This window comes from Mirounga angustirostris, unplaced genomic scaffold, assembly GCF_029215605.1.
Source record: "Mirounga angustirostris isolate CCGP_5_RB_7025 unplaced genomic scaffold, mMirAng1.0.hap1 SCAF_7, whole genome shotgun sequence".
In the NCBI taxonomy this organism is placed as follows: Eukaryota; Metazoa; Chordata; class Mammalia; order Carnivora; family Phocidae; genus Mirounga; species Mirounga angustirostris.
In genome coordinates this window covers 114799413-114818792 of record NW_026991715.1, presented here as the reverse complement: position 1 = coordinate 114818792, position 19380 = coordinate 114799413, and the positions used below count along the sequence as shown (strand labels likewise).

General features: G+C 39.1%; 1 long non-coding RNA gene across 6 annotated transcripts in view; it reads left to right on the top strand.

Moving 5' to 3' along the window:
- LOC135365430 (uncharacterized) overlaps nt 1-19380 on the top strand; it is a 105269-nt gene that overhangs the window by 35981 nt on the left and 49908 nt on the right. For 4 of the 6 annotated variants that reach the window (XR_010413277.1, XR_010413279.1, XR_010413276.1 and 1 more), the window contains exons 2-3: nt 9138-9389; nt 18209-18591. This is a non-coding gene — a long non-coding RNA (uncharacterized LOC135365430). The remainder of the gene's footprint in view (nt 1-9137; nt 9390-18208; nt 18592-19380) is intronic. The other 2 variants (XR_010413280.1, XR_010413278.1) reach the window with 2 other exon arrangements.

Sequence of the window (19380 nt, the reverse complement as noted above, 5' to 3'; positions counted from 1 at the left end):
TCCCAGTTAACTAGATTAGGAAGTGGTTGTTGAACCAGGATAGCTAAGTTGTGACTAAGAAGGTAACAGTTGTGATCTGGTCCATATATGATCACATAGGCTAAATTATAAAGCAGGTAAAGAATGTGGTGTTCTCTCTTTCCCTCCCCCCTGCCCATGTATCCATCTCTGAATCTTCCACAAATCTGCTTTACAAAGTGACCTTTACTTTATGAGTGTCTAAAACTCCAACCCATTATTAGTAAAATTAAACAGAACTAAGCAATCTGGAAAAAAAATACAACAAAGGACAGTTAGAGTCCTCAATGGACTATTCATACAAGTTCATCAGAAAGAACAAAATCCCAAAAGATGAATAGGCACAAAGGACATGAGCCAACAATTCACAGAAATAATACATGCCTAATAAGCATACCAAACATGGGCAGACTCACTAGTAACCAACCATAGAGACTTCAACTGAAAGAAACAATTACCACTTTCACCTATCAAATTAGCCAAGGTTTAAAAATAGTATTCAATGTCTCTGTAGGATGAAATTGGGATTCCATATGGTGTTGGTGGCAGTATAAATGGCAAAAACTTTCCAGGCAGTGACTTGGTGACATGCAACAGCAGCTCTAACCATGTGTGTATGCTCAGATCCTGTAATTTTATTTGTGTGTTTTTTAAAGTTTTTATTCAAATTCCAGTTAGTTAACACAGTGTAATATTAGTTTCAGGTGTACAATATAGTGAGTCAACACTTCTCTACATCACCCAGTGCTCATCACAGCAAGTGCCCTCCTTAATCCCCATCACGTGTTTCACCCATCCCCCACCCACCTCCCCTCTGGTAACCATCAGTTCATTCTCTATAGTTAAGGGTCTGTTTCTTGACTTGTCTCTCTCTTCTCTCTTTTTTTCCTTGAGTTTTGTTGTTGTTTTTGTTGTTTCTTAAATTCCACATAGGAGTGAAATCATATGGTATTTGTCTTTCTCTGACTTATTTCACTTAGCTTTCTTCTCTATGGTTAAGAGTCTGTTTCTCAGTTTGCCTCTCTCTCACTCTTTTTTTTCCTTTTGCTCATTTGTTTTGTTTCTTAAATTCCACATATGAGTAAAATCATACAGTATTTGTCTTCCTCTTACTTTTATACTTATTTCACTTAGCATAATACCCTCTAGCTCCATCCATGTCATTGCAAATGGCAAGATTTCATTCTTTTTGATGGTTGAGTAATATTTCATTGCGTGTGTATGTGTGTGTGTGTATATATATGTATATATCACATCTTCTTTATCCATTCATCAGTCAATGGACACTTGGACTGTTTCCATGATTTGACTATTACAGATAATGCTGCAATAAATATCGGAGTGCATGTATCCCCTTTAATTAGTATTTTTGTATTCTCTGAGTAAATACCTAGAAGTGCAATTGCTGGATCGTAGGGTAGTTCTGTTTTTAACTTTTTGAGGAACTTCCATACTGTTTTCTGCAGTGGCTGCACCAGTTTGCATTCCCACCAACATTGTAAGAGGGTTCACCTTTCTCCACATCCACTAGTTTCTTGTGGTGTTGATTTTAGCCATTCTGACAAGTGTGAGGTGATCTCTCACTGTAGTTTTGATTTGTATTTCCCTGATGATGAGTGATGCTGAGTATCTTTTCATGTGCCTGTTAGCCATCTGGATGTCTTTCTTGAACAAATGTCTATTCATGTCTTCTGCCCATTTTTTAATTGGATTATTCATTTTTTTGGTGTTGAGATTTATAAGTTCTTTATATATTTTGGACACTAATCCTTCATCAGATATGTCATTTGCAAATATCTTCTCCCATTCCCAAGGTTGCCTTTTAGTTTTGTTGATTGCTTCCTTTGCTGTGCAGAAGCTTTTTCTTTTGATGAAGTCCCAATAGTTTATTTTTGCATTTGTTTCCCTTGCCTCAAGAGACATTATCTACAAAGAAGTTACTATGGCTGATATCAAAGAGGATACTGCCTGTGTTCTCCTCTAGGATTTTGATGGTATTCTGTCTCACATTTAGGTCTTTCATCCGTTTTGACTTTATTTTTGTGTATGGTGTAAGAAAGTAGTCCAGTTTTATTCTTCTGCATGTTGCTGTCCAGTTTTCCCAACACCATTTGTTGAAGAGACTTTTTCCCATTGGATATTCTTTCCAGCTTTGTTGTAGATTAAATGGCCATATAGTTGTGGGTTCATTTCTAGGTTTTCTATTCTGTTCTGATGATCTATGTGTCTATTTTTGTGCCAGTACTATACTATTTGATCACTACAGCTTTGTAATATAACTTGAAGTCCAGAATTGTGATGCCTCCAGCTTTGTTTTTCTTCTCCAAGGTTGCATTGGCTATTGGGGATCTTTTGTGATTCCATACCAATTTTAGGATTGTTTGTTCCAGCTCTGTGAAAAATGCTATTGGTATTTTGATAGGGATTGCATTAAATGTGTAGATTGTAGACATTTTAACAATATTTATTCTTCCAATCCATAAGCATGGAATGTCTTTACATGTCTTTGTGTCATCTTCAGTTTCTTTCATCAGTGTTTTATAGTTTTCAGGGTACAGGTCTTTCATCTCTTTGGTTAGGTTATTTCCTAGATATCTTGTTTTCGGTGCAATTGTAAATGAGATTGATTTCTTAATTTCTCTTTCTGCTGCTCATTATTGGTGTATAGAAATGCCACAGATTTCTGTACATTGATTTTGTATCCTGCAATTTTACTGAATTTTTTGACTATTTCTATGAATACCTTAAGACTTAAGGAAAAAGATGTTCATTAAATTTATTTATAAAGCAAAATTTAAAAAACTAATATCCATCAGTAAATGTTTATATTACATTTAGCCATATGGTATACTCCATGTCATCACGGGATGTCTAAGAAAGACTTATAATAAGGCAGAAATGATGATAAATAAAGGCAAGAAATAGAACTTATACAAGATTATCTGACTTATATGAAAAATACATGCATAGAAAAATGTATTTCATCATATTTCCTTTAACTATTTATAGTCACTGATAATTAACTGTTACAATACCAGGCAATTACTCAAGTGTCCCCATGTGCCAGACTGCACTTTTTACAGAATGTTTTACAGATATCCTCTTTTAAACAGTAAATATAAGATGAGATTTTATCTTTTTTTCCCTAACCCTTACCACTAATGCTTTTATTTTTTAGCACAGACCATTCCAAGTGGGATGACTAGTTCCCATCCTTAAGAAAAAAAAAGGTTTATGGAAGCATATTTTATGTATCATATAATTTATCCATTTCAAGTGTGCAGTTCAGTGATTTCTAGTAGCTTTACTGAATGGTGCGATCATCACCATAATCCAGTTTTAGAACATTTTTATTCCCACAATAAGATTCCTCGTACCCATTTATAGTTAATCTCCAGTCCCACTTCCAGCGCCAGGCAACTACTAATCTACTTTCTATCTCTAAAATTTGTTTTTTCTGGACATTTCATACGATTGGAATCATATAACATGTAATTCTTTGGCCTTTTGTATCTGACTTCTTTCACTTAGCAAAACATTTTGGAGTTTCACCATGCCATAGCATATGTTGGCAGTTTATTGCTGAATAAATCTTCCATTGTATGGATACAGCACCTTTCATCTATTCATGCACCAGACAACGGACATATATTTTGCTTCCCACTTTGGGAATATTATGAATACACCCATTTTTCAGATGAAGAAACTGACTCCCACAGGCTCAGTAACTCCCCCTAGATTGCACAGCTACTCAATGTCAGAGTCAGGGTGTGCATCCAAGTTTACCCTACTCCAAAGCCCAACCACTCTATCTATTGCTAGAGAATAGAATCAGGAGATTAATTATTTCCCTTCACATTTTTGTTTCTATACATTCTATAGCACATGTTTTTGGTTTTTTTTTTTTAAGATTTTATTTATTTATTTGACAGAGAGATAGCAAGAGCAGAAACACAAGAGGGGGAGAGGGAGAAGCAGGCTTCCCGCCAAGCCGGGAGCCCGACATGGGGCTCGATCCCAGGACCCTGGGATCATGACCTGAGCCACAGGCAGACGCTTAATGACTGAGCCACCCAGGCACCCTCTACAGCACATGTTTTGTCACTTAAAACTTTGAAAGAAGTTTTAAAATATCTTTAAACCGTGAGCAATAAAGCGGTGATATGTTATCTCTTCCGGAGGCAGGTATATCTTATAGATAAGACATTAGCTTTATTCCTTCAGTAAAACTGTCCAATTTCAGTCCTCAACAAAGGGTCAACCAAAGATGGGACCACGGCAGCAGGCTACCCAGAAAGGCTTTGGAAGTTCATCTCCAGCCCCCATGGAAGCCTCCTGGATTCTGTACGCTCACCACTGACGTGGAGTTGTGGCACCGCTGTTGGAATTGTTATTTCAAACTGCGCACTGAAGATGGGGTCAAACCCAGCTGAGCGCCAGTAGGAAAACGTCCCTCAATGAAAATGTCTTCTAACCAACTGGTTCTTTCTGAAGTCAGACAGTAGTTGGAGAAATCCTGATATTTTTATGGGTCTTTTTGTCTTTTAATGCTTCCGAATGTTATACAGGCTATTGGCATTTCCCTGTATAATTTCTATGTCCCAAAGATACACATTTTAGTTAAATTTGAAAATACATGAAAAGGTTCTTGACATCACTCATCAGCCGGGAAATGCAAATCAAAACCACAAGGAGATGTCACCTCACACCTGTCAGAACGGCTGTGTCAAAAAAGAGAAGAAATAACAAGTGTTGGCGAGGCTGTGGAGAAAAGGGAACCCTGGCTCGCTGGTGGTGGGAATGAAAACTGGTGTAGCCACTCTGGAAAACAGTATGGAGGGTCCTCAAAATATTCAAAATAGAACTACCCTATGATCCAGCAATCCCAGTCCTGGGTGATGAAGATCATTATCTTGAAGAGATATGTGCACTCCCATGTTCATTGCAGCTTTATTCACGATAGCTAAGATAATGGACACAATCTAAGTGTCCATCACAGATAAATGGATAAAGATGTTTTAGTTACATATAAGCACACAGTGGGATATTATTTAGCCATGAGAAAGAAGGAAATTGCCATTTGCGACAACTTGGATGAACCTTGAGTCTATTAGGTTAAATGAAGTAAGAAAAAGAGAAAAACTGTATGATATCACTTATATGTGGAAACTAAAAAGGCCAGACTCAGAGAAACAGTAAATAAAGTGGTGGCTACCAGGGGCCGAACAGGTGATGGACGTGGGGAGATACTGGCCAAAGGGTACAAATTTCCTGTTATAAGATTAATAAATTCTGGGGATCTAATGTCCCACATGGTGGTTTTAGCTAGTAATACTGTATTATATACTTGAATGTTGCTAAGAGAGGATCTTAAATGTTCTAACCACAATAGAAAATGGTAATTATGGGACAAGATGGAAGTGTTAGCTAATGCAATGGTGGTAATCATTTTGTGGTATATTAATGTATCAAATAAACACATTGTATACCCTAAACTCACACAACCTTATATGTCAATTGTACTCTCAATAACGTTGGGGCAGAGGAAGAAAATCCAGATCATTGGGATATGGTAGCCAGCCCCCAAGATGGCCGCCACCTCCAGATATTCATATTTTTTAATAGTCCCTCACCACTTTATACCAGAGTGGGTCTTGTGTGAACAAGAGATTGTGCAAAAGTGACGTGTAACTGCAGAGACTAGGTTATAAGACTTGGCAGCTTCCAGCTTAGCCTCTCCCTCCCACCGCCTCTCTCATCACTGGTTCTGAGAGAAAACATGTCATAGTCAGTTTTATGCAGAAGCTTGTATGGTGAAAAGCTGAAGCCTCTTGCCAACAGCCATAGGAGTGAGACTTGGAAGAGATCCCCCCAGCCCCAGTCCAGTTTTCAGAGAATGCAGCCCTCGCTGCCACCTTCACCACAACCTCCCTAAAAAATTTGACTTAGATCTAACCAATTCAGCTCCTCCAGATTCCTGGCCCTCAGAAATTGCAAAAGATTATTAATGTTTGTAGTTTCTAGAGCCAAGTTTTGGGGAAATTTGTTATTTATTAATACATAACTAATGCTTAGGGGAAATCAACCCATAATTGCACAACTCAGAAATTACTGCTAACATTTTGGTATATAATCTTTGTCTCTCTTTTTCTGTACTTCACAAATAGTTATAAAATGTGAATAGAAGCTTCTGTGGAAAACGGTATGGCATCTCCTCAGAAAATTAAATAGAATTACCATAAATCAACAGTTCCTCTTCTAGGTATATATCCAAAGGAATTAAAAGCAGGGATTCAAACGGATATCTGTAGACAAATGTTCAAAGCAACATTATTCACAATAGCCTAAAAGTGGAAACAACCCAAGTGTTCTTGATGGAAGAATGGATCAACAAAATGTAGACTATACATACAATGGAAAATTACTCAGACTTAAAAAAGAATGAGATTCTGATCTATATCTGTGCTATAACACAAATGAAACTTGAAGGCATTATGCTAAATGAAATAATCTAAATGCAAAAAAACCAAATATTGTATGATTCCACTTACACAGGTATCCAGACTAGTCAAATTCATAGGGACAGAAAGTGGAATAATGGTTACCAGGTACTGGAGGAGGAGATAAAGGGGAGTTATTGTTTAAATGGGTACAGAGTTTGGGATGATGAAAAATTTCTGGAGATGGATAATGGTGATGATTGCACAAAAATGTGAATCTATTTAATGTTACTGGATTGTACACTTAAAATGGCTAAAATGGTAAATTTTATGCTATGTATATTTTACCACAATAAAAGTATATTAATATAAAATGATATCAATTTATAACCTACCTTTATGGAGGTTCCTCAAAAAGTTGAAAATAGAGCTACCCTATGATCCAGCAATCATACTATTAGGTATTTACCCAAAGAATACAAAAATACTAACTCAAAGGAATACATGCACCCCAATGTTTATAGCAGCATTATCTACAATAGCTACAATAGCCAAACTATGGAAACAGCCCAAATGCCCATTGACTGATGAATGGATAAAGAAGATATGAGATAGATAGATAGATAGATAGATAGATAGATAGATAGATAGATATGGAATATTAGCCATAAAAAGGAATGAAATCTTGCCATTTGCAATAACGTGGATGGACCTAGAGGATATTATGCTAAGTGAAGTAAGTCAGAGAAAGACAAATACCAAATGATTTCACTTATATGTGGAATTTAAGAAACAAAACAAATGAGCAAAGGGAAAGAGAGAAAGAGGGAGAGAGTGAGGCAAACCAAGAAACAGACTCTTAACTATAGAGAACAAATTGATGGTTAACAGAGGGGAGGTGGCTGGGGGGATAGGTGAAATAGGTGATGGGAATTAAGGAGCACATTTGTTGTGATGAACACCAGGTAATATATGAAAGTGTTAAATCACTATATTGTATACCTGAAACTAATATAGCACTATATGTTAACTAACAAATCAAAATAAAAACTTAAAAAAAACCACAACCAACCTTTTTACTCAATATCATGAACATCCTTCCATGTCAAGTAGAATACATTCTTTTTTTTTTTTTTTAAGATTTTATTTATTTATTTGACAGAGAGAGAGACAGCGAGAGAAGGAACAAAAGCAGGGGGAGTGGGAGAGGGAGAAGCAGGCTTCCTGCTGAATAGAGAGACCGATGTGGGGCTCGATCCCAGGACCCCGGGATCATGACCCGAGCTGAAGGCACACGCTTAACTACTGAGCCATCCAGGAGCCCCTAGAATACATTATTCTTAATGCCTTGATAGTAATGCATTTGATGGACATCTTCTGACTTGGGTTTGAGGAAGTCATAGAACTTTGAGTTATAGACCCACTGACTTCTCCAACTAGGTCTCTTAGTGTGGTTGCTCATCCTTGTCTGGGTCTCTATCTCTGTTTCTCAGGTTTCTTACTGCAGAATTTAAGAGTCTCCCTTTCTAAAAGGTAAGGCATTGCTCAATAAACAAACAAACAAACAAATAAATAAAATGGGGGATGGGAGGACTCATTTCAAATCCTCTTTCACACAGATTTGTTCTTTCTTGCCTTGCTTCCTGCATCCCTAGTCTATCAAGTATTGTGAGACAGAAGCCCATAAACAACGAAAAGGCATTAAATAAACCTATTTGTTATCTGGTTGTTTCTTTAGCCTTCCTTTTATTACAGGTCTGTTGCTCAACTTTATCCATGTTAGCAAATTTCCCTTATTGATTATTTTATCCTCTTCCCTGGCTAATTGAGAAGCTTTCATTTTTTTTTTTTTTTTAAGATTTTATTTATTTGGGCGCCTGGGTGGCTCAGATGGTTAAGCGTCTGCCTTCGGCTCAGGTCATGATCCCAGGGTCCTGGGATCGAGTCCCGCATCGGGCTCTCTGCTTCTTGGGAGCCTGCTTCTCCCTCTGCCTCTCTCTCTCTGTCTCTCATGAATAAATAAATAAAAATCTTTAAAAAAAAAAAAAAAAAAGATTTTATTTATTTGACAGAGAGAGAGTTAGCGAGAGCAGGAACACAAGCAGGGGAGCGGGAGAGGGAGAAGCAGGCTTCCCGCTGAGCAGGGAGCCCAATGTGGGACTCGATCCCAGGACCCTGGGATCATGACCTGAGCCGAAGGCAGACGCTTAACGACTGAGCCACCCAGGCGCCCCGAGAAGCTTTCATTTATTTCTCCCTGATTAGCTTGGGATTTTCTTGCCAATAAAGCGCCATTTGCCACAGTTCAGAATCTTACCACACTTGTACAGCTCCTTCTGAGCACACTGTTTCCATGCTGACGTGCGGTTATGGGTTAGAAGGAAGAAAGGCTAATGGAGTCCTGAGAGTCCTGGATGACAGAGGCACCCTGGCAGGATGACTGTCTGGGAACTCTGCTGAGAGGCTGGATGGGAAAGGGTTCGGGACTGCGCCTTGACAGCTGATCCTATCAGCAGAGAAGGGGTTTCAAAGAGAGTTTTCTAAAATTTCATTTTGCATTTGTGAATGTGCTGTAAGGGTGACCGTGTGTTTGGGGCTGTGCCTCACAGGAGGGATGTGTCCTGGCAGGGTCATCACAGGGCAAGGGAATACTTCTTTCCTTCACACTACATTTTGCAGGTTCAGAAATCTGATTTTATCAGAGGTGTGTAACGTGATTTCTTCATCTTCCAAACTTGTAAGAGCCTGAGTTTTGAAAAAAAAGAAAGGGGGTGGAGAAAGAAAGAAAAAGAAAGAAAAAGAAAGAAAGAAAGAAAGAAAGAAAGAAAGAAAGAAAGAAAGAAAGAAAGAAAGAAAAGAAAAGAAAGAGGAAAAAAAGACAAGGAAAATGAAAAGTCAACCTGAGAATTTCCACTGAACAGCACCTATCAGGTAGGCCACACGTCAATATTTTCCTTTCTCAATAGGGAATTTTTTTCCCCCTCTTGAGTTCAGATTTTGGGTTTTGGCATCAGACTACCAAAGGTACAACAGTTTGTGATGCTGTGGAAGCTACCTGAACCTCAATTTCCTCCCCTATAAAATGGAAAAAAAGTAACTATATTGTAAGACTGTGAGGAATAGGTATAAAACAGTACATAAAACACCTAGCAGTTACTAGTCATGTTCATAGTAAGCTCTTCATCCTTTTTTCCTCCTCCTAGGAGTCAGTAAGGTATTTACAATCAAGTCATAAATCCCCAGGGCACCCACTCGACAAGCTGGCACGCTGTTGCCCGGACAGCTGGGCAGATGTGCGCGGCTTGTACCGCAGTAAGCACAGAGGAGGACACACGGCGACTCAGCACAGTTCCTTCCCTCTGAAAACACATGTGCGCGCGCACACACACACACACACACATGCCCATACAACCCGTGTTCAAGGGGATTAAAGTCTTACCAAAGCGTGAGTCCTGGGCCTCTGACAGCCTGACAGGAAGTGACTGTACTTTCCCCAACCCCTTGCAGGCATTGTAGGTAGATGGAAAAAATCTCTTGCATATATGTGCAAGGCCTTATTTATTCATATATAAATATAAAGTTTTAAGGAAAACTTTATAGCATATAGTTTAAGGAAACAAGAATAAAACTCAAATAGAAGCTTCCTCATTTGTACTTTTGGCCTTAATAAAGAAAACAGATAAGAAAAAGTAAAGAGAACAGATGATGACAAAAGCTATCATGGGGGGATAGAAAGTTTATTGATAAAAACAATGGAGTGATCTCTTCCTTTTTGGGGTACATGGGGTGGGAACACTGGCCCTCAGCATATGAATTGTAAGGGGTGTGTTATGATTATAAACAAGGGGTTTTGCTTTATGGAATCTTTGTTTTTTTAAGTTTTTATTTATTTATTTTAGTAATCTCTGCACCCAACAGGGGGCTCACACTCACAACCTTGAGATCAAGAGTTGCATGCTCCCCCGACGGAGCCAGACAGGAGCCCCACTTTATGGACTCTTAAAGGAGCTGAGCTCTCAGACAGCTAGCTACCTCCCAGTCTCAGCATCAGCCATGTTGCTGCCTGAATGACTTCTATGATTCACATGTGTTCTTGTTAGCTGAGATATGGTATCTCTTGCTGACTGATCTGTATCCTAGGAATCTGTATCCTAGGGGTTTCCATTTGTCCTGGGGCCTGTACCCTTATATGAATGGCCAAGGAGGCTGACTGTACTGTCTGCCGAGGTATTTTGGTTGAGTGATTTGGTGTTCTTAGATCTAAATTCATTGCTCTTAAGCAGTATTGGTGTTCGCTATGTGTTATAGAATATCACCACTTTATTTTTTGCCCAATCTCCTGAAGGCATTTGAGTTTTTCATCCTAGCTTTAGAGTAAGCAAAGCCTTTACCATCTAGCTGAATCCTACCTCCCTAGTCCCGTCAATAACAAAATTCCTACCCTAGTAACATCTTGATAGCTGATACTCCCTAAGGAATATCCCAAGGTCTCTGTGACTTTGCCAGGTCTGTCCCTTTCGAGTAGAATGCCTCTCCTGCCCTTATTTTCAACCTGACCAATCTCTACTGCTCTCTCAGATCTCAGCTTGGACATTGCCTCTGTGAGGCTTTCCTCCCTGAGTCGCCCTGCCCCCTCCCTAGAATTAGTCAAACCTCCCTCCGAAGAGCTTGTTGTCTGTACTCCAAGCACAGTGTGTTTATTGGAAAACAAATATGCCACAACCACTTCAGAAGTTCCTTAAAGGCAAAACCAGGTGTTTTTAACTCAATGTAGGATCCTTTGTGGCATTGAATCCTTTCTCGAGCATCTATTACCTATGGAATCTCAAAAGATAACAGGTGATGAGTTTCCTTATCTCAGACCAGGTCAGGGGTGCGAGGCCAGTGAGCAGAATCTCTCTGGGTTCTCAACCTGTTCCAATACAGCCCTTTGTCACTGCCGGGTGGGGTACTTCTGATGATATTCTTCACTGTGCTGGGACCCCTGACATCCTCTGCTAGGGGAAGGGAGACAAAGCATAAAATCTGCTCTTTAGTCTTTATGCTTTGCTTCCCTTGATACCAAAGAATTGGCAGGAGCAGGTCTGACCTCCCGATGTTAGACCTGGGGGAGCCTCCTGGATCTACTTAGTACCAAACACTCTCTTTCATCTGGCTGTTGCCCAAGCTGTTCTTGCCCAGGTGCACATAACCACTTGGGTGGGTGGCCACCCCTAGTGATTTTAAGTTACAGGAGAGTAGAAATACGTGAATCTCGTTGCTCCAGGAAATCAAGTTATCCTTCTAGTTTTAAAATAAAATCTGGCGGATGTTTGTTAGAGACTTCATAATTCGTTCTTCAAAGGAAGGAAGAAAGATTAAATGTTATTTACATACCTACAACTGGGATAGGCAGACATTTGGGCTTTGGGATAAGCAATGGTCTGGGGAATTTTGAAGGAGAGACAATCAAGGAAATTGCAACTCTTTCAGCTCAAACGGAAGCATCAATTAGAAAAGAAACCAGAAACGGAGAGAATGTCTATTGTCTAATTCAAGGCTCATGGCCTTCCTAAGTGTTTTAGACTAGAACAAGCCCACATTTGGAAAGTGCTCTGAGCTCTTTAAATACTAGTTCAGCTATATTAGACATAATCAAATATGTAGTCACTTAAGGATGTTAAACTTTTTTTCTCTTTAAAATTCTCTGTTTTAGGGTTTTAAAATACAAGTGACGGCAGGGTTCCTGCAAAAGGATCGCCATTGCTTTCTCTCTGTAATGGTCTATAAAAGTTGCTGCATCTAAAATAAAATTATGTGCAAGCTTGACACTTTGCCCAGCTTAGATTCTGGCTATGTTGGAATATTTGAACCCAATACCCAGTATGAGATGCATGCAGTCCTGTTCAATTCCTACTGTGGATATTTCCCCTCTGTTTTGAAATCAGAAAAAGGAAATCCAATCCTGAGGGTTCCATTCCTGGCATATTTATGCCCCAGGCAGATTGAGGGTGTAAAATAGACTTTTCACAAATGAAGAGACAACACGCTTTTCAGCCCAGGACAGGAAACTTCAGCTGTTGCCAAGACAACTGTAGGATTCTGGCTCCTAGACTGGCTGCCTGAGGGGTATCTCAGAGCCCCAGCCTCCTGGGCTGTCACTCACTGTCAGACCAAATGCAAAGGCCTTGGTAGTGAATTCACAGTGAGAATAGAGAGTTACTCTACAGGCTTTCCAGAAACAATGGGACCATCTCTGAATTATCAAAAAAAAAAGCAGGTGGAGCCTCTCAGGGACAAAGTATATACATAATATACTTTAAAAAGTAAGTAATTGAATGATACTATAGTGGCAGATACATGTCATTATACATTTGTCAAAATTTGTAAGTTAATGTATGACACCCCAGGGTGAACCCTAGTGTAATCTATGGACTTTGGGTCATTAAGATTGTCAGTGAAGGTTCACCAGTTGTAGCAAATGTACCTCTCTGGAAGGGACACTGACAATGGCTGTGTGTGTTGTAGGGGGAGAGCAAGGGATATACGGGAACTCTTTGTACTTTCTGCTCAATTTTGCTGTGAACCTAAAACTGCTCTGAATGATAACATTATACATGAATAAGCAAATAAATAAATAAATGGAATCATTGGTGGGGGCTGAGGGGGGGACAAATCTGAAGGGCTCAAAGCAAGACTGTAGGAAAGTTGTACTAGCTTGTAGCACAATCAGAACAGAAGCCCAATGGATATGAAAGACCCAAAGAACACTCTGCTGCCTTTAAGAACATCACGTTGCTCTCTGGGTGAGAAAATAATTTGGTTCACGTGGGCTGGGAAACTAGTCACCCTCGGATTAGATTGTGTTTCTTGTTTATATTCATGGCTGCAGTGTAGAAACATGCTGAGATTTGTAAAGGTTACAAAGGAGAGAATATGGCCTTAAGAAAGGTGATGTTTTATATAATGGTCTAATTAATGCTGATATCTATCCATCTCGGCCCCCTGCCTTGAGCCAGGAAAGCTTACTCCCCCGTGTCTATCCAGGGCCCAGACACTAGGGACTATTGTGTAACCTCTCGAGGTGCATCTGCATTTCTGCTGTTTGTTGTGGGCCCCTCCCTTCTCTTTCCCAGTCCCTGGTAATAGTTTTTGTTGCAGCTACTACGGTTGCCTTTGCAAGGAAAGTGAGGTGTGTAGTGCTAGGGAGTGGAGGAGATAGGTGTCAAAGTGAGGATGAGGGGTTCCCCCACCCCAAGAAAGCTATCTTGGAAAACCTGGGGCTAAGGGGGCACATGTTCACACCCACAACTTGCCACCCTGGGGAACTTTTTCCCACCCAAGTGGACCAGTCCAGTCCAGTGTCTGTGATCTTTACCTTGACAGGCTAAAAATATGACATTGGTATGAAAGTATGTACATGTTGAAAAGAGAAGAACAATTAAGAGGCTGGGCTCTGGAGTCAGACTGGCAGGGGTTGAAGTTCAGTTCTATCACTTATAGCTAGGTGGCCCTGGGCAAATTCCTTAACTTCTCGTCCCTCAGGTTCTTCATCTGTAAAATGAGGATAATAATAGCACTCACCTCATTGTGAGTTGTGAGAATTAAATGATGTCACCCATGTAAAACACTCAGAACAGTACCTCGCATGCTGCAATCAACCAAGTTGGCTTAAGGTTGTTACTATTGGCTTTCTGGCTTCCTCTTGTTTAGACCCAGGCATGGCTATCTCACTGCCTGATATAATGCACTTGGGAACACGAAACTTAAGTCCCAAGACAAGGAACAATGTATTCTGGTATGGTGGTATTAAGTTTCAATTTCATAACACAACTGAAAAAACAAACTTAATAAAATGTTGAGACTTTTCTAGATGCTTGCAGTGACAAAAGGACAACCAACACAAACTGATTTGAATCCCTTTAGCACCAAGGCTGCTTTATGAAATCTGATCCATGGCATGTTTCCTTTAAGAGGCGAAGAAGTTTTAGGTGATAAAAATCTGTCTTATAATTTAAAAAAAGACTATGGTAGTAAGGAATCCTATAATAGAGGTTACTTTAGCTTAGTTCTCGTACTGTGTCTTGTTTTCAATCCATAAGGAGGAGGAGATTGTCCTCTGTCAACTTCCTTTATGCTCTCCGTGGGCCAAGATTGTGCCTAGACACACTTACGAGTTGCCCCTGAGCCTGATAGACCAGTCACTGGGGAAGTAGAGCGCTCCCTTTCCTCTTCCTTCATGTGCTCTCTTTACCAATCAAGGAAAAAAACTGGCCTCCTGGATCATTACCCATTGATTTGTGTGGACGTAGAGTGGGGGTATCTCTTGGATTTGAGTCACAACTATACTTGCCCAAGAGGCTGTTGCTTTAATTGTAGTATTAGGTGCTTTATGGATATACACCTTAATGTTGATTTGTGCTTGTTTAAATTTTTTTATATATTGATCATCCTGTGACAATAATTGAAAGTGCTTCTGAAGTTACCAAATAACTAGAAAGAAATCAAAACCCAATGCATAGGAAGGTATAGGTGGTCTTCTGCCATGTTTCAAAGAATGACTTTTAAAAAATACATGTGGGATTATTTCTGTTATAACAATGACCAAAAGAACTTTCTGTGATGGCAGAAATGTCTGTTTTCCATGCTGCCCAACATGGTAGCTACTAGCCACATGCGAGTATTGAGCCCCTGAGAAGTGGCTAGTGCAACTGGAGGAACTCAATTTTTAATTTTATTCAATTCTAATAAGTTTAACTTTAAAAAGTCACAAGTGGCCAAGCCTACCAATTGGATGGTGTAAGTTTAGAACATGATTAAAAGTGATTTAACCTCTCTAAATCTCATTTTATTAATGTGCTAAAGGCTTGACCTAAGCCACTGGTTCTCAACACTGGCTATACGATGAAATCACTCAAGCAGTTTTGAAAAATACCAGTGTTTGGTCTCTTTTCCCAGTGTTATTTAGTGTGCAGCCTGGGCATTGAGATTTTTTGGAGTCACTCAGATAATTCCAAAGTGTAGTCAAGATTGGGAACCAACACTGAAATATATTATCTTTTAAGTTTTCTTCCAGTTCTAGGTTTAGCTGCAAATTATACTGAATTTAGAATTCTTTAGGCAAATAGAGCACTTGTTACTTTAGTGTTTAGTAGAAAATTACCTATGGATATAAGCTTTTTGCAAAAGCTGTTCATCCTAAAACTTATCTAAAACTTAATTATTTGAAAACATTAAGCCTGATATACTCTTCTTCGTAGTTTTTCCTAATTGATACAGACCATGGGTTCAAGCTATAGACAGGAGGCTATGTGTATGTACTTGTTTGGGACTCTGACTGCAGCCTTGTGTCAGGGTTTGGCCATCTGCCTGTGAAACTGCAGGGGGTGACCTCACTGAGTTATCCAAGCTGCAAGTTCATGGAGATCTCAGTGGGAGGTCCTTGGGCAAATCACTTGGAGCACCATAGGGCAACTGCTGAGTTTGTATCTTCCCTGGGATTAGAAAAACAAAGTTTTTGGCCAGGCCATTCTCTCCAAAGCTACCATAGACATGGTTCCAGAAAGTGTCAGGACAGTTGTCCCAGGACTTTTAGGGTCTCAAACAAACGTACAATTCTAGCTAATAAATGCCTCAAAGAGCGAGTGAAATAGGTGTGAGTATTCAGTTTTTTAAAAAACTTCAGTTTTTAAAAGACAGTTTGATTCATAACTAGGGTTTGTTTGTTTTGTTTTTTGAGGATCTTGACTAACTGATATTATATTTACATTGAAGAGTAAAGGACTACATGTAGTCAAATGTTAGAGATCACTGAGAAGGGAGAGAGGCAGGATAACTTTTTACCAGATTGCTTTATTTGCCATCATTTTAAAATAAGAGAACAGACAATGGGCCAATGAAACTAAACAGAGCCCGACAGCAGCTCCACCTATCACCACACATTTGGTATGATAGACACGGGATTGCAGATCACTGAGGACAAGACTGTTTAATAAATCTTACTGGGAAAATGATAAATCTTACTAGGAAAATGTTATGTATACATAAAAATAAATTAAAACTAGATCCCTACCTTACACCAACAGACTGGTAAATTCCAGAAGATTAAAGATCTAAATGTGAAAAGTATAACTTTTAAAAAAATTGTGGGATGTAAATTATTCTCTACTCCTTAAATCATGAAGATAAGACAAAAATGCCAAAGAAAACAAATTTGAAATATCCCTGCACAAAATTTAAAACTTCTACATATTAAGATAGCAAAAAACAAAATTAAAAGAAGAAAATGCAGACTGGGAAAATTGATTTGCAATACATAGTTGATAACACTGAAAGTTCTTACAAAGCAAGAAGACCAAAAGAAAAATGGGCAAACAATCCAAACAAGCTATTCATAGAGGAAGGCATCATATTTTCCAATAAACGTGCCTCTCCATTAATTAGGTAATCCAATTTTTTTTTCAAAAAATTTTTTTATTTTAAGTAGTTTCCACACCCAATATGGGGCTTGAACTCATGACTCTGAGTTCAAGAGTCACATGCTCTACCAACTGAGCCAGCCAGGCACCCCAAGGTAAATCCAGTTTTAAAGTAATATACCATTTCATACCCATCAGATTGACAAAATGTATAAAGACTGACAATATCAAGAATTGGTGAGGAAGTTGAACAACAGGAACTGTCAAACACTGCTACGAGAGTCCAATGGGCACACCCGCTTTGGAAAGCAACTTGACAATACCTAGGAAAATCTGAAGGTGCGCATATCCTATAGCCCAGCAATATCACTTGGAGCATGTATCCTAGAGAAATTTTTGCACACATGGAAGGAGATATTAAAGAAATAGACATTCAATATTCATTATAAAAGCAAATAATTAAACAAAACTGCTTTCAATCAGAAAAGTGACAAGTTGTGGTATAGCTCTGCAAATTAGCGAGTTAGCACTATGGGTGTCAGTATGGAAATGCCTAAAATAAGATTGAGTGGAAACTAGTTGCAGAAGGATGTTCCATATGCTATTTATATAAAGCTTAAAACAAAATAATTTATTATTTTTACATAAAACTATCTACATATAATTGTCCTACATATATAAATAGTTATTAAAAACATTCATGGCTTCATTTACTATATGGAAGTAGGATGAGATTTGGGAGAAAAACACAGAGGGTTTTAAATATATCTAAAATGTTGTATTTATCAAGCAGAATGGTGGAGTTGCAGATGTTCATTATACATAGTTTGGATCTCCAAAATGCTTCAGCAAGAAATAAAGGGCAGTAGGTTGATGATCTTCCAAAGAATATTTATTTTTTTAATATTTATTTATTTTAGAGAGAGAGAAAGAGTGTGAGCAGAGGGAGGGGCAGAGGGAGAGGGAGAGAGAGAGAATTTCAAGCAGACTTGCCACTGAACACAGAGCCCGACGTGGGGCTTGATCCCAGGACCCTGAGATCATGACCCTGAGCTGAAACCAAGAATCAGATGCTTAGCTGACCAAGCCACCCAGGCACCCCCAAAGAATATTTAATGATAAGATTTTTGTGATAAGAAAAAAAAAAGATTTTTGTGATAAGGAACAACAACAACAACCAAGTTACAACTTGAGAACTCTCAGACTACAACTTAAGGAACTCTTAGATATCCAACAATATAACCAATGGTTATTAAGCTTGTATGGGTGGTGGGTATGTATCTGGGTCCAAAACACAGGTGTGCAGGCAATAATTCTTAATTTTAATAAAGATAAACATCTTTTCTATTTCAGGCTGCCATTTGGGTCTTGTCATTAGTGACAAAGAGGAAGCTGTTTGGTTTGGGGTGTATTCTATCCTGGAGATCCTTGTCTGGCTTCACTGTCTTGATTGGCCTTTTGTCACTGACTGTTGCAAAATGTGCCCCTCCACTTGTGTAGCTCTCTATGCTCTTCCCCAGACATGTTTTGGGTGCAGAAATCCTTCTGTGAAAACGCCTGACCTGGCCTTGACTACATGGGCAGAAGGTGGAGTGAGAAGCATTAATTGCTATTTCAAGAATAGTACCCTATTATATACTTACATTTTGTAAGTGAGCTTACAGTCTAGAAAGTGAAGGGGATTAGAATATGCCACCACAAAGTATGCTGCTTTGCCATAAGGATTATTTTGAGCTGTAAGTAACTGAGAAACAGCAGACACACAAAAAGATCTCTACCCTCTCATTTCTGACTGAAAGTAGGGCATACATTTACCTTTGTGAAGCTGTCCCCTTCCTTTCCCTTGTACCTGGAAGAGAAGATGATTATTGTCATTGAAGACAACACCAACTTGAATCTGCATAAACAAACCTTACTGAATAATGCTTATCTCTTCTGCTAGTTTCTCCCATATATTTACCTTCCCCAAATTTATTGCTCCTGGAAGTCCAAACCCCTTTTCCTTTGTCTTGTTATATCTCCACAGTTTATTGCCCTTTGTTATAATGGTATATAAGCTCTCAGGTCTAATTGCTTCTTGGGATTTTCACTTCTTTTCTATGTAGCCCTCCATGCCACATAAAAGTATTGACATCAAATAAAACTTATATGTCTTTTTTCCTGTTAATCAGTCTCTCCTCAATTTTATTAGCAGGGCCTCAGGGATTGAACCTAAAAGGGTAGAGGAAAAAAGATTGTCCTCCTCTACAAAAGGAAAATAACATACGGGAGATGGGGGGAAAGATAACTGCTTAGGTAAACATGGCAAGAGTTAAAGACTTATCTGATCAGTAATTTTTTTAAAAGATTTTATTTCTTTATTTGAGACACAGAGAGAGAACAAGTTGTGGGCAGGGGCAGAGGGAGAGAGAGAGAGAAGCAGACTCCCACTGAGTAGGCAGCTCAACGCAGGGCTCAATCCCAGGACCTGGAGATCATGATCTGAGCTGAAGGCAGATGCTTAATGACTGAGCCACCCAGGTGTC